Source organism: Ovis canadensis, chromosome 5 (assembly GCF_042477335.2).
Source record: "Ovis canadensis isolate MfBH-ARS-UI-01 breed Bighorn chromosome 5, ARS-UI_OviCan_v2, whole genome shotgun sequence".
NCBI lineage: Eukaryota > Metazoa > Chordata > Mammalia > Artiodactyla > Bovidae > Ovis > Ovis canadensis.
In genome coordinates, this window is record NC_091249.1 from 50,711,754 (window position 1) to 50,721,794 (window position 10,041).

The following is a 10,041-nucleotide window of genomic DNA, read 5'->3' on the forward strand; positions in this document are numbered from 1 at the left end:
TGTTTTTGCTTTATTTTTATTTCTGAGGAGATTTAAGCCTCAGTTCTTTGCCTCTTTCCTACTATCTGTCCTGGGCAAAAAACTCATTTCTATAAGTTTTTGTCACCTGCAGAGTCTGCCCTGTTGCTTACCCAAAGATACATATATGTATTTTTTAACCCACATCTTAAGTGCAAACTAGAATGTCTTCTCAGTCTAGTAAGTCTGCAATAATAGTTAATTCACCTTAGGTCAGAATCCCCTAAAAATGAAAACTTTACAGTTGATTGTTCACAAGATTTGCTTGATTGCTGACATACAAAATTTGTTTCATCTATTAATAGTCAAGGAAGATGCAGACTCTGATGCCAGGTACATCTGGTCACAAATCCTGGCTGTGGCTGTGATTTTGGCCAGCTAACCTCAACTCCCTAGGCTTCAGTGTCATCTGTAAGATAGGTCCAGATGTAGCATTTCCACGAAGATTCAATAAATTGCTGCTGCAGAGTGCCTGGCACACAAGAAGTGTTGGGCGAAAGCTCCTGTTACTGTTTTCCAGTTTGTAGCTGGCCCACTGCTAGCAGTTCATCCCCATGCAGATCAAGGAAGGAAAGAAACGGGAGTGGTTGAGATTTTGCTTATGGGCAGATAGTGCCTGACACTTTTTCTTGATGCACTTCCGTCACTGCTGCTGGGACTCCATGTGTGCTTTCACCTTGATAGAGCCACAAGTCCTGGGCCCCCCAAGTTCCTTCCTCTTGCCTCTTCTGCCACTTTGACGCGCTGTCCTCCCAGGCAAGCTCCCAGAGCACATGCCATGTGCTTAGACTACTATACCGTGTTGGTTGCTACTGGCCATTCTCCAGATGTTGGCAACTGATACTTTTTCCACCAGCAACGTGCGGTGACTCAACACCTACCTATGTGGATTCCCTAAAATTCCAGCTCCATTTGTGTGGAGCATAGTACTCAACTTCTGTGGCAGTGTAGTATTGCAGGAAGCAGCTTTGGAGTCAAATCTGGATTTGAAACTGCTTCCTGCTGGCAAGTTTCCTCATACATAAGCCTCACAGCAGGATCCTTGCAAAGTCCAGGTGCCATTTTGCGAACCATCCCAGCCCCTGGCAATGAAAACGCCGAGTCCTAAAACACTGTACTGGCAGTACGGTCCCTCCAGATGCCATTTAAAGGAACTGGTATCTGTGAAGTGCTTGGACTGGGTACATGGACACAAAGTTGAGTGGTCGCTTTTCCCCTTCTATGCCAGCAGTCCTAGGCTTTGAGTATGGCCTTCACTCAGAACTGCCTCACCCTCAGGACTTAAGAACTGACCCTCCTCACTATGGCCGTTACCGTTCCAACTCCACTGTCCCTGCTCTGCCCTCAAAGCCTTTCTGTCCCCTTCTTGCTTCAGTGTCTCTATGGAATCATGTTGGCTTCACATCTCTCCACTACAAGCCAGTGCTGACTGTCACAATTCCCAAAGGAAACTCAGTTTGATTTCCCTCTTGATCCTTCAGCTGCAGAATCCTAGGATGTATCACAGTGAGTTGAGGAGCCCTAGGGGTTGGTGCCCTCTCCTTTGATCCAGCTCAGGGAAATTCACGCATTTGTACCCCCACTGGCACTCCATCACTGTGTCCCCTTTCTCAGATCCAAGCCCACGTGCATCCTACTCACTCTTAACGCCTACTGCAACAGCCTACTTCCTGAGAAAACGAGGTCTTGCCCAGAACTTCCTCATCTCCCTTGTTCACCTCGAAATGGTTCTGTGTTTTGTCACCTGCTTCCTGTTTCTCTTCTGTCCTGTGGGTGTACTTTCTCTCAAAAGAGATATAATTAACACAGATGTCCAGCTCATAAATCCGCAGCTTGATACAGTTTTAGCTAAGTGTACACTAAAACCAAGGTGCAGAATACCTCGCCCCCAGAAAGTTTCCTTGTGTGTCTTCCCAGTCAGTGGGCTCTCAGAGGTAACTATTCTGACTTTTTTCACCGTAGTTTTGCCTGTTCTTAAACTCTGTGTAAATGGATTCACTTTATGTTTGTGTGTATGGGCTTCCCAGGCGGTTCAGTGGCAAAGAACCCACCTGACAATACAGGAGATGCAGGAGACATGGGTTTGATTCCCAGGTTGGGAAGATCCCCTGGAAGAGGAAATGGCAATCCACTCCAGTATTCCTTCTGGGAAAACCCCATGGACAGAGGAGTCTGGCGAGCTATAGTCCTTGGAGTTGCAAGAGTCGGACTCGACTGAGCATGCATGCATGTATGATTGTATAATTTTATAAGTTGTTTTCATGATGGGAATTTAAGGAAGTTCAAAGCAAAAAAAAATTATAATTACCACACTGTCCAGAGATATCCATTGTTAATATTGTGATGTGTATCTTCCTAGACTTTGCATATAAAAGCATTTTTAATACAGAAATGGGGTAATATTATAAATATTGAGTTATCTCTTATTTCACACATTCTTCTATATCTTTTTTAATGGCTGTGCAGCATTTCCCTGAATAGATGTACCACATATTGATCAAAAGCCTCTTATGACATTTAGATTGTTAAACTTTTTCTTTGCTTTTCTAGATAATAAATTGATGAACATCCCTATAGCTAAGTATGCATGTCCATGTTTATTTTCTCAGGAAAAAAATTCTAGTAGTGAAATTACTGAGTCAAAAAGGAATGGAAATTTTTACTTTTTAAAATGTTTGTGTTATCTCTAAGTTGTAATCCAGAAAAGTTATTTTATACTCTTATCAGACACCATCTGTGTTATGATCACCAGATCTTTACCAAAAACTATTCCCTTTTCAGTTGCTTGGATTGCTTTATCTTCTACCACAAACTATTTGGCATCTCCTCCCTTACAAAATCTTGACCTTGCTTTACCCATAAAATCACCTCCCTGTCTCCTTCCCTTCCAAGATAGTTTGCACAACCAGCCCCTGCTTCTTCCTTAACCTCCTGTTAATTATACTTTCATCTCCACTTACCATCTCTTATGGTCACCCATGACCTCTTTTTTTCAATTTATTTAACTTGGCTGTGCCAGGTCTTAGTTGTGGCATGTGGGATCTAGGTCCCTGACCAGGAATCAAATGTAGGCCCCCTGCATTGAGAGCCGGGAGTCTTAGCCACTGGACCACCAGGGAAGTCCCCCCATGACCTCTTAATCACCACTTTCATTGGCCTCTTACAAGACCTTTTGGAATGTAGAAATTGCCCAGTTGATGTTTGACACAGAACAATTGTTGTCGTGTTTCCATTCCCTCAGGTTGGGTGTCAGAATATGTGAAGAGTTTAAAGAATTCACACTTTATCCTGAAACCCATTGAGAGCTTTAAACAAGGGAGGCACGTTGGATTAGGGTTTTAGAAAGTGGATTTTCTCAGTGGGGAGACTGGATGGGAGAGGGCAAGATAAGTGACACGATGGAGTTGTGTATCAGGAGCAGCCTAGGGATGGTGAGAACCAAAGAATTGATGCTTTTGAACTGTGGTGTTGGAGAAGACTCTTGAGAGTCCCTTGGACTGCAAGGAGATAAACCAGTTAAACCTAAAGGATTAACTTTGGAAGAACTGATGCTAAAGCTGAAACTCCAATACTTTGGCCACCTCATGCGAAGAAGTGACTCATTGGAAAAGACCATGATGCTGGGAAAGATTAAAAGCAGGAGGAAAAGGGGACGACAGAGGATGAGATGGTTGGATGGCATCACCAACTTGATGGACATGAGTTTGAGCAAGCTCCAGGAGTTGGTGATGGACAGGGAGGCCTGGTGTGCTGCACCCATGGGGTTGCAAAGAGTCGGACATGACAGCGACTGAACTGAACTGAAGGGATGGAGAGGCTAATGATGGACTGAGCACTATTTAGGAAAAATAGTGGCCAAGACTAGGAGGTTGATTAAATATGGAGGATCAAGGAGAGTGAGAAATTGAGAATGTGCTTATGTGTGCTTAGTCCCCTGACTCTGCGACCCCACGGACTGTAGCCTGACAGGCTCTTCTGTCCACGGGGATTCTCCAGGCAAGAATACTGGAGTGGGTTGCCATGCCTTCCTCCAGGGGATCTTCCCAACCCAGGGATTGAACCCAGGTCTCTCACATTGCAGGCGGATTCTTTACCAGTTGAGCCACCAGGGAAGCCCATGAATACTGGAGTGGGTAGCCTTTCCCTTCTCCAGGGGATCTTTCTGACCCAAGAATCAAAAACAGGATCTCCTGCATTGCAGGTGGATTCTTTGCCAGCTGAGCTACTGGTTTCCAAAAACTGAATTTAGGAACAAAGGTGCTATTTCAATGGGGGACGATAGTGTCAGAGACAGAAGTAATACATAAGAGGTGAAGTGGGAAGATCAAATGTAGGCAGCTCTAACAGAATTTGTCAGTGAAAGTATGGGGGGAAATAGGAACCAGGACTGAGGAAGGGTTATTTAAAGTAGGAGAGACTTTGTTATGTTTAAATGCTAAAAGCGGAGGTTTTAGAGAAAGGTTGAAAATGCACAGAGGAGTGACAGTAGAGAAAGATGCCACCTGAGTGGTGGGAGGCATTGGCCTTAGGAGGAAGGATGGGAACAAAAGTCAGTGCATTCTGACTTCTAGAATGTAGGTTTGAAGACAAGTTACGGGTGTCCCCATGTTATGATGTCTGTTCACTCTGTCAGGTTGGGGGGAGTGATGGAAGTGATTGGGCCAGAGATCTAATTAGACTGAGAGATTTGATATGTCCGTTTCAGAGAGCAAGACAGAGTGTAGGAAGACTTAGAAGCCTGTCTCAGCAAACTGAGGGCCCAGGCGAGATTAAGCCCAGAATACACTGTGCGAGTAGGCATGAAAATGTACTAGTCTGCCTCCCTCACTGCTGCCAGTTGGTTTCTGAAAAGAGAGGTCATGTGGGAACATCCAGAGGCTTTCAGCTCCCCAGGCTGGAAGTCGGGGCCTCAACTCTGGGGCCCTGGTGGAACATCGTAATTTCATTTTTCTCTATTCCTCCATACAATCACACTTAAGTAACACACACAGATCTCTTGACTCTTTCACACCAGGCATTTGCCTGCCTAAAGTCAGACCAAGACAACTCACATTGGATAGAAAGGTTTTCAACAACATGCTGTCAATTTTTCGAACTCCTCTGACTGCCAAGAAGGCAAGTACCTAGACTACATGATTCTAGTCTTCCAGAATCATACTGATATGACCCTTGTTTAACTCTGGCTTCATTAACACCCAGGTCCTGGCAGGACAGTAGATGAAAGTCGTATTTGGCCTAGAATGCCATTTTAGACACACAGGACTCCACACACCTGGGTTTGCTCATGTAGTTCTTACCTTCTGTATCTAAAGAGATCTGTAGTTGAAAAGTAGAGTTAGTCACTTCAGTTGTGTCTGACTCTTTGTGACCTTATGGACCTGTGTGGCCTACCAGGCTCCTCTGTCCATGGGATTCTTCAGGCAAGAATAATGGAGTGGGTTTCCATGCCCTCCTCCAGGGGGTCTTCCCAACCCAGGATGAAACCCAGGTCTCGCACATAGCAGGCAGATTCTTTACCATCTGAACCACCAGGGAAGCCCTTTAAAGAGGTCGGCTGTAGTTAGCAAACAACAACAAACCCACTGTAGCTAATTTAAGGAAAGAACTAGTGTGTCGAAAGACTACAAGGTAGGTCCCAGAATGGAAAGCCAGACCTCAGAAAGGGTGGGGTCCAGGTCTCAGAAAGGGTGGAGCACAGTTGAGGGATGGGGGTTGTCGCAGGTAGAAGGCACATTCAGATGTCAGGGCTCCCGCCTCTGGAGCATAACGCAAGCAGATGGGGGTTTTTGTTTTTAGTTGCGCCCCATACAGCAGAGGCAGAGCCTTTTATTTTAAAATGGTGCAGAAAAGTGCAAAGAAAATAACCGTCGTTCACATTCCTACCACTCCAAATAATTAACACTGATATTTTGGCATATCTGCTTCAGGTTTGGGTTTTTTTTTTCCCCTGTTTATACTTTGGTTAGAATCACCTAAAATGTTTATATGTTTACTGCAAAGAAATCCTTTTATCCTCTAGCCACAGATGTGGCTAGTTTCTGGCTGATCTGGGCCCTGGCACCAGCCTCTCCGGCGACCTGCTGCGGCCTTGAGTCTGCCTGGCCGGCCAAGAATGATGGCTTTCCCAGCCTGCACTTCTCTCTCATAAACTTCATCTGTGCTCGGAATAACGGTGGAGGATGATGGTGTGTCCCAGCTCGTCAGTGGAGGCCAGGGAGTGGACATCATCGTACAAAAACTAATGTGAGAGAAAACAGTTAATTTCACTGTCTCTGGGACCACAAAAGAAGAGGGCAGGGCCTGTAGAAAATCATCTGGGCCCTGGGACTGGGGTTAACTTCCCATGTCTTTTTCTTAACAGCAGCTCACTCATTTATTCACTTATTCATCCACTCAGAAACCCTCACCAATGTCTCCTTGCCCTTTCGTTAGGGTCTGGGAACGAGGCGAATATGACAGTCCTTGGTCTGGTGAAGCAAAGTCATGGGCAACCAGCAGGACTTCTAACAGGTGAGACATTCGCATGGTGTTCAGTGAAAACCAGAGTAGAGTGCAGCCTGCTCTGGCTTGAGGGAGGGGTCTGAGGAGAGGACATTCAAGCTGGGCTTTGGGAAGGGAGCATGTGTACCAGCAAGAGAGAATTTAAAGCCCCTGAGGCATCTTAGTGTGATTCAGGGGCCAAGGAGGCAGGGGGCACATGGCAGCTCCTCTAACCAAGCCTCAGTCAGCCCCCAGTTGCCCCAGTGAGGAAGGTATAAACAGTTTTACAGTCAAGAACATAGAAGGATTGTGAGAGAAATACGACAGTGTGGCAGGTGCTCACTGAATGTGAATGGTCTTCCAAGCAGAGAGAACAGCACACACAGCAAGGGGGTGAAAACAGGGCACTTTGGGAAAAAAACGTAAACAAAACTCCTGTGGCTGCCAGCCCCCAAAGGACCCCTCCTAGGGACAAAAACCTTCTACTCCCGGTTCATCCAGGAAGTTTCTGGTGGCAGTGGGAGAGGGCTTGCCTGGAGCCTAGAAGAAAGGGAAGAAGAGACCAAAGAGGCCACCATTTGGGCTTTTCAGAAGTGTATTCTCTGACTTTGGAGAATTTACAAGTGGAGACTGCAAGGCTGTCTTGATTCTCCCATTTTCTCCCTGGGCCTAGCCCTGGTCCTCTCTGAGCTTCAGTTCCTCCAAATAAAATCCAAAGATAATAAATACCTCAACTCAGGGTGTGGAAGAACAAACGAAACACTGTGGGAGCTGGCCCCTGCTCCTCTCCAACTTCACCCTGCCCAAATTCATTCTTGCCTCTGGGCCTTTGCACATTCTGTTCCTTCCCTCCAGAATGCTCTTCTCCTGACCAGCTCCTTCTCAACACTCAGGTCTCATTAATCTCAATATTGGTTGCCTCTTCTGAAAGCCCTGTATAGAGGTGCCCATTCTTTTTCATGGCCCTTGTTATATTTGAAACGGTGGTTTTCGGGGTTTTTAAATATTGTTTGTTTCTCCTGGAATGCCCATTTCCTGGTAACAGGAACTTAGTTTCATTCACTGGAGTCTCCCCAAGGCCTAAAACCGTGTTTGGCTTGGGGCAGAGGTACTCAACCAGTTTTGCTGAAATGACAACCCAAGAACCCTACCAGGCCTCGAGGACTGAGGGGCAACTGAACTGTCTAGACTGTTACACCCTCTGTGCCCAGAAAAAAGCCCTGAAGGTTCTACATGTCAGCAAATAGGCTGAGCTCAAAGGACACTTGAGCCCAAAAATGGTGAGAAAACATCCAGTTCTGGGGAGACCCACCCTCCTCCTTCCAAGGACACTTTGTAGTGTGTGACCCTTGAAAAGATGCTGCCAATTATACCAACTGTTAGTAAAATAACTGCCAATTAATTCATTCCCCAAAATGGCCACCATGGGCCAGGCACTGTTGTAGTTGGTGGCAGGCAGAGCTTTTAATAGGAGGTAACCAGAATGACCACTTCAAGTGACAGAATGGGAGCCCAGGGATAATATAATTTCACTCTGATTCATAATGTCAAATCTTTATCCAATTTCCCTTTAACTTTGAAATAAATATACATTTATAGGAAGTTGCAAAAACATTACAAAAAGTTCTTAAGTACATTTACTTTCCCTCAACAATAACATCTTCTATAAAACCAGAAAATTGACATTGGTACCATCTACAATGATTTTGGCTATCAAATTACTCCAGGAGTATTTGCTGAAAAAAATTATTCATTGACTGTTCAAAAATCAGTTGGTTGTATGCATGCAGGTCTATTTCTGAATTCTTTTTTTCTGTCCTATGGATCTATTTGGCTATCCCTCTCCTGATAAAATGTCTTGATTAATGTGTCTCTACAGGGAAGTCTTACAATCAGGAAGAGAAGTTCTTCTCATTTTATTATTCTTTTTAAAAATTGCCTTAGCTACTCTGGTTTCTTGACTTTTTCATGTAAGATTTAAAATAAGCATGTCAGTATGTAAAAAAAAAAAAAAGAGCTTTGCTGGACTTAAATGGGAATTGTATTAAAGCTAGAGATCAATTTGGGAAGAAGTGACAATTTACTATGCCGAGTCTTCCAATCTAAGAATACGACAGATTTCTCTATTTATGTAGGTCTTTGCCTTGTTTCATCAGTGTTTTGTAGTTTTCAACATAGAAGTCTTATGTTTTGTTGGATTTATACATTTCATTTTCTCTCAAGTGATTTAAATATTATCAGGTTTTTATTCTTGAGTTCCACGTGTTCACTGCTAGTATATGGAAATACAATTAGTTTTTGTTTACTTATGTTATAGCCTGACAAACCTGAAAAACTCATTTAGTTCTAGGTATTTGTAGATTCTTTGGAATTTTCTACGTAGATCTTCCTCATATCATCTACAAATAGTGTTAGTTTTATTTCTTCCATTTCTGCATTCCTAATTTCATTTCCTTTTTCTTGCCTTGTTGTGCTGGCTCAGACTTCCAGTATGTTGAATAGAAGTGATGAAAGCAGATATCCTTGCCTGTCCTGATCTCAGGATTGGTAAGCAACTAGTCTTTCACATCATAAAGGGTGATGTTAGCTATAGGTTTTGTATAGATGACCTTGTAAAGTTTTATTTAGAACGAATGTTGAATTTTATCCAAAAAAAATTTTTTTTGCATCAGTTGTTATTATCCGTGTTTTTTTCTTTCCTACAGGCTTTTTGAAATACTGAAAAGGAGTTTAGAGACTTCCCCATCTGACAATTTGCTCAGTCTGGAAACTCAGCTTCTACCACTGGTCTAGTTCACCATGCCCCAGTGTGCTCAAGAATGCAACCTGGACCTGCATGTGGCTAAAGAGGCCTAACACAGGAAATGCTGCTCAGAGTGTATATGCACTGCTACAGATTCACAGCAGCACAGCCAAGGCTCAGAGAAGCCCTGTGATAAAAGCTGACTCTCAGCATGGAGTTTCCCAAACTTACTTTATCACACGGCAGTTTTTTTACACAAACCCTATTAATGTTTCATGTGACTTTCTCTGAAACACTTAGGGAACCACTCAGCTGAGTCTGCCCCCTAATTTGCAAACTATTCAAGGCTGAAAGACAAGTGCCCTGACCAAGGTCACAGATGGTGACATCACAGACACAGCAGGTCTCCTGTCCCCAGCGGGCCGCTCCTGCCCCCGACCATGCTGCTCTGACATACTAGCAAATCAGTAGGCAGCCCTGCAATACCACACGCCACCATGGAGAAGAGGAACGTTCCACCTCACCAGTCTGGTCCCTTTGGTGGCTCTCAGGCCCTCTGTCCCCACTGAGCTCGAGGATGAGCAGCTTAATTTTTTTAGGTTCAGTGGGACCCATGAGTGGGGATGTATGTAATGCAGCTGGGCCAGTCATGCTGTTCTAACTCCCTAATGGTAGCACAGGGTTCAGGAATGGGTGTACAACCTGCTGGTTTAACAAGACTCCAGATCAGAAATTATTAGAATTACTAATAATTCTACTTAGAATTAGAAAAAAAAGTTTTTGCATGGAGATGATGCTAA